This window comes from Pseudopipra pipra, chromosome 13 (assembly GCF_036250125.1).
Source record: "Pseudopipra pipra isolate bDixPip1 chromosome 13, bDixPip1.hap1, whole genome shotgun sequence".
Classification (NCBI taxonomy): domain Eukaryota; kingdom Metazoa; phylum Chordata; class Aves; order Passeriformes; family Pipridae; genus Pseudopipra; species Pseudopipra pipra.
The window spans coordinates 11,707,820-11,713,515 of record NC_087561.1 but is presented as its reverse complement, the minus strand read 5'-3'; the positions used below and the strand labels follow the sequence as shown (position 1 = coordinate 11,713,515).

Here is a 5,696-nt window from a genome sequence, read left to right as displayed (position 1 = left end):
TAGGCCCAACAAAAGCCAGATAGTAAAGCACATCTGCAATTTGTTTATGATGGTAGAATTTCAGCTATTTCTGGTAGCTTTCAGTTGTTCAAATCCTGTTCAAATCCAGCTGAAAAGGAAGAGAATGGCATTGTTATTCCAAATTGTAAAGTACTCTAAGGTGTTATTTTACAGCTTTGTCTCCTGGTGCAAAGAGAAAAGCAATTTGGGTAATTCTGGCTATTGTTTCAAGTACCAGGCTTCACAGAAAATGAATGTTCCTTTTTGAACTCCATGCTGCAAAAAGGTATGAGTAAAATACTCAGGAGTATATAATTTAGCTGTATTTTTAATGCAGATTTTCTGTTTTAATGCAGTGTGACTGTTTACTTAAGTCATTGCCATGTGCTGCATAGTGTCACCCACTCAGTAAAATCCTTCAGAACCATTTGCTCTGCACCAAGCCAAAATACGAAGAAAACAGCCAAAACTTAGCTCCCATTAAGGAGTTGATTTTCCAAAATTGTAGTGCATATTTTTATTATTCCGATGTACATTGGTCATGCTGCATTGATTGCTATTTATACAGATATGTCAAATTGCTTTGTGGTTAGAATGCTAGGAACACCAAACTGATACACACTGTACTACAGCTACATTAGCCAGCCTGGGGGTTTTAGGATTATTTTAACTCAGTCTTTTTTAGGTTGTTATTTGTATAATTTCTGCATAGAACTATTTAGTTGTCTTAATTCTTCTTTTATGTCTCAAGCTCATTTTAGCCCCTTGCTTTGATTGTCTCTCCTAGCAATTCCACCATCTGTTTGTTGCTGGCTGGTGTAGCCTTCTGTCTCCACTGAGCAAACTGACGTTTATGTTCGTGTTAACAGCAGAGAGATACTGAGCAGCTTGTCTATCCTAGTCCTGAGTTTTGGTAGACTCTGTTGTAGCATCCTCCCTTATAAAAGGCTCTTCTCAGACTGAGATCTCTCCAAGAGATGAGCCTGATTGCTCTCCACGTGCCCAGACTGTTCAGCGCAGAGCAGGACTCTGCTACCGAGTCACCCCAGGCACATTTCCTCCTACTCCTCCCTGGATGGGGAAAACTGATTTGAAGCCCAGCAGCCTGGAGTCCTTCAACAACTCTAGCTTATAAACTAGACTCTGCAGTTGTAACTAGAATTATCTGAAATACATTTTTCTTCCTAGTGTTTTCTGAACTGACAAAGCTAGTGTTGGGAAGAGGAATCTCTGCTCTAGAGACAACATCCTAAGGGATGGCTGTGTGTAATTGCCTTGTTTCTGACTCACATCTGTGTTTCAGCTTTAGTGTCTTCTCTTTAAATTGAAATTGCCAATGCTGTGACAAGTAATGGCAAGATGGGGGGACAAAGAGCCATTTCATGGCTGTGTAACTTGTGTGACTCTTCCCAATCCATTTTCTAGTGTTCAGGAAGGCAGGTATTAAATGGAAAAGCCTGAATGCACACCTGGAGTGAGCATCCCTGTCAGAGATAGTGGTCCAGGTTTAGAGCAGATTATTAACACATCCAGGGTTATGTTCAGTTCTGCTCTGTCCTCCTGGGACAATGGGAATGAGTCATTTCCATGCACCACATCTGAGTGCCTCCCTAAACATAGAGAACATCACCTTCCCATCTCACCAGACATCCATTTCAGAGCTACGAGTGTCAGGCAAAGGGAAGGAATGTTGCAGAGGGCACTGCCCACACTGGATTTCTTCACTTGTGAGCACAAGAGCTTTATTTCAGTGTCAGTCAGTCTATCAGTGGTTTTTTTACCACTGATTGGGAACATCTTCTCTGTCTTGTATTTTGATTTTTTTACCATTTCCCAATCTCCTCAGCAGCTGGAGACTAAACAACTACTGAGCTATAAAAATGGAAAATGTTTTTTTAGTACACTTTAATGATGATTTCCTTGTCTGCGTCACATTCATGGCAGCGTGTAACCATTTATTGTTAAAGACTACCCATTTAGGAGAATAACACACTGGGTTATTACTGGGTTTGTCAGTGTGGAGTTGATTTTACACCAAGGGCAGAGGGAGCTGTGCAGGCACTGAGACTCAGGGCATTGAATCCTGCAGCAATATTTAATTGGAACAGTGTCCCTGTTTTTTGAAACTAAAGATGGGCTATCCAATTAAACTTTCAAATGCCACAAAACTTATCAGCATGTCTAGGAGTAAAAATAACACCATCCCAGCCCTCAGTGTTATGAAAGTGAGACAGAAGGTCAGTTTGGATGAGCTGTCAGGGGGAGCATTCAGTGATACAGCAACAAGACAGATAAATTCTTGGTCAAAATATGAGAAAAGAACTTCTGATTTTCTTGCAATGCCCAATTCCAGACTGTTCAGTGGAGTTAGTGGGACAAACTCTGCCTGCAATGGGATCTCAAATGCTGTCATTAATCTGTGACTCCAAATACCTTTTATCCTGTTTCTCTATTCTTGCATTCCTTCCAGCCCCCTTTTCCAAAAGTTTCCTCAGCCAGTTCCAGTATGGGAATGGCCAGTGAAATACTGGTGTCATTTCTCAGAAAAGAGAGAAAAATAAACAGTGGAATTCAATCCTTGAATTTCTTCAGTTACATGCACAACCAGGCAAGGAAGTAATATAGCAGCATAATTCTTTTGGGCATCCTTGAAACTCTCAATGATACATTTAATTTGGAACCATTAAAATGCCATTACATGCTAAATACTTTCTGATACCTAAAAGCACAGTGAATTGTGCATTAAGACTTAACAATCATCTTATGCAATAGGTAATTATCTTCCCAGTATTTTGATTTTTAATCTCAAATCATTTCCCATAATGACACTTCTTTTGTTGTCCTAATAATAACTGTCTGCTAAATTTAGAAAGAATTATACATCTTGGGTGTAAGCATTGCTACCCTGTGTTGTCAACCACTACTGCAGATTCAGACACTCTCAAGAGGAAGCTTAAACAAGCTGTACTGACCTTTAGCTGTCATCCTACGTAATATTTATCTATCCCAGGGTTACCAAAGCACTGTACATACACTGAGCTAGAAGGCAGCTTTAGCCCCTTGTTCATGAAGGGACATAAAAAGTCTCTGAGAACCCGTGAGTGAGCTGCCAACACCTTGGATCTGCATCCCCTGACTTAGCTGGTACAGAGGGTGGTGAGTTTTGTGCCAGTCTAAATAGCAAGATGGGAGTGGGGAGTGTTTTGTTCAATTCAGCACAACTGCTGCAGTGACTTTACTATCATTTTTTATTTCTTTTGTATCATCTAACCTATTGTTAGCAACCCACTGAGATCTGACATTGAATAATTGTCTTCACAGATAAATATACTTCCTGAAATCCTTATTTTACTGCTTTAAAACAGAGCACACACTTCCTGGTGTATGTATCACTAAAAATAAGCAATCTAGGAGTAAATGAGGATGACTTAGAAATCAGAGGAGCTTTTACATTGAGTCATAGAACCATGGAATGGTTTGGGTTGGAAGGGATCTTAAAGATCATCTCATTCTGACCCCCTGCCATGCACAGGAGTCAACTGATACAATCCAAACTGGGAGGAGGATGGGATTGTATCAGTCACACACGGCTCACGCTCCAGCCAGAGCTGTGGAAGCTGTTCCCATCACTGGAAATTATCGGGATGTGAATCACAGGCACATAGCAGATTTTATTAGATTTGTTCTTTGTGCATGTCCTCTCCCTGTGAAAACCATCAATGCACAATTCTGTGACAGAATGTCAGCGTAGATACGTTGGAGAAGAGCAGATGCAATGGTGCCGGCGCGGAAGATATTATTTCAGCCCAAGGAAAATTACACATCCTCATTCTGGCTGACAACCTAAACAATGCCATGCTTGAAACATAAATGATACACTGTTTTGCTGGAAAAGCCATTAGGCATGTGATGGAGAGTGGAAGTGAGCTAACAGCCTTCCCAGAACAAATAACGCTTTGCATCTTACATAAGCAAGTTGACAGGGTTTTAAAAATTTACTTCCAGATTTTGCTTTTTGAATAGAAAACAAAAACTCAATAGCAAGAATGGAGACCTGACATCGCTCCACACAGTGCAGCTTGCTCTTCTTCCTGCTGGTACACCTCCAAAATGGGAAACATGCTGATGGATCCACACAAGAAATTTCCAGCCATTTCTCAGCAGCCAGACAAGTCTTCAGTATTCCAGCACTTTTCTTACTCCTTGTCCAGCTTTTATTCGAATCTTTGTTGGTCTTAATCCATTAATAATATTATGAAGGCATTTTGCTAAGACTTTAGTAAATCAAGGTACATTTCTCCTTTTATCAGGAATGTAATTAAACAATTACAGGATGCAGGAGAAAAGGCCAGTGTCACGTTGCTCTCGTATTGATCCTCTTTTACTGCCTTTTTATTTTAAATTGGAGTAATAGAAAATAGATTTGGGAGAACTTTTAGCAGGTCTTCCAGTCCATCCTTTGCCCTAAGGCAAAATATACTTATACCAGTTCTGACAGATATTTGTCTCATCACTGTGAGTGTTTTTTAATACCTGCAATGATGGCAATTCCGTGTGCTCTCTAGACCACTTAGTCCTTAAGAATAGAAATTGTTACCTAATGTCTAGCCAAAATGTAAGCCCATTATTTTCTGTCCTCTGAAGTGGATGCAGAAAGAATTACTGCATGAAGGAGAAAGTGAGGGTCAAAGCTGGGTGGTAGAGACACGTCAGACTGTCCACCCACCTAGACTTACTGATATTGTGGCAGAAACAAACTAGTATAAAAGGGACTTGTGGGAGGATTAAACTCCAGTTCTGCTGAAGAACTCCACAGGCTCCTTCCTTACCCTCTCAGGACCCCCCTGGGGTGTGCAGCAGCCAGGTTAGGGGTGCAGGAGGGGATCAGGCAGAGCTTTAGCACCACACCACAGCGTGTCCTGCTTTGCTTTGCAAAGAGGGAAAACTTGTATTCACCAGCAGATTGTGAAACAAAGAGTTTACTTATGAAAATAAAAACCACAATACTCTGTGTCTGACATACTGAACTGCCTTTTATATTACATTTCTTTCCCATTGAAAGCAATTTCAAGTCAGAAACAAGTGGGGATGAGGTGGAACTTGTTTGCATGTTTTTAATGTCAACATTTCTCACAGAAAGATGAGGAACTGAAGGTGATCTGCCTGATTTCAAGTAGGCTGGGTGTAGCTACTGTACATTAAAATATTCATCTTTTCCACTAATTGCTGTGTGGGAGTTATTCACAGACTGAAAGAACCTTTTGTATTTTCTATTGTACATACCAGCTCTAAAACATGGCTCCATTATATTATTTTACTCCTCTGTCACTGGTACAGGTTAGTATTTCACTATATTATCAATCATAAAAAAATCTTTACTTCAATGATACACAGACAAGGGCATTCAAAACTGAAACTAGGATTTGGTTGAACAGGCAAGTTACCAATTCAGACACATTTGCTGAAAGGAAGCCTCTCCTTCATAGGAGAGGAAAGTTGAGTCTCTCTTGTGATGTTATGAAATGGAGTTTAACTCTTGCTGTATTTACAACAAAGTAATACTAAAAGTCAAACTTCTTAATTGCCACCTCCAAAGATGGTAGGATTTTATCTGCTATTGTTCTGTTTATTTTGTGGTTTTGTTTTTTTTTTCAGGAGAGATAATCTGAAACTTATTTCATACACATAGATACCCA

General features: G+C 40.0%; 1 long non-coding RNA gene across 1 annotated transcript; it reads right to left on the bottom strand.

Annotated features, from left to right (window-relative positions):
• LOC135421194 (uncharacterized) lies at positions 1–2,534 on the bottom strand. The gene is made up of 2 exons (XR_010433895.1): positions 2,434–2,534; positions 1–109 (listed from the first exon to the last, which is right to left on the bottom strand). It is a non-coding gene; the product is annotated as an uncharacterized LOC135421194 (long non-coding RNA).
• Between the last annotated feature and the right edge of the window lie 3,162 nt (positions 2,535–5,696).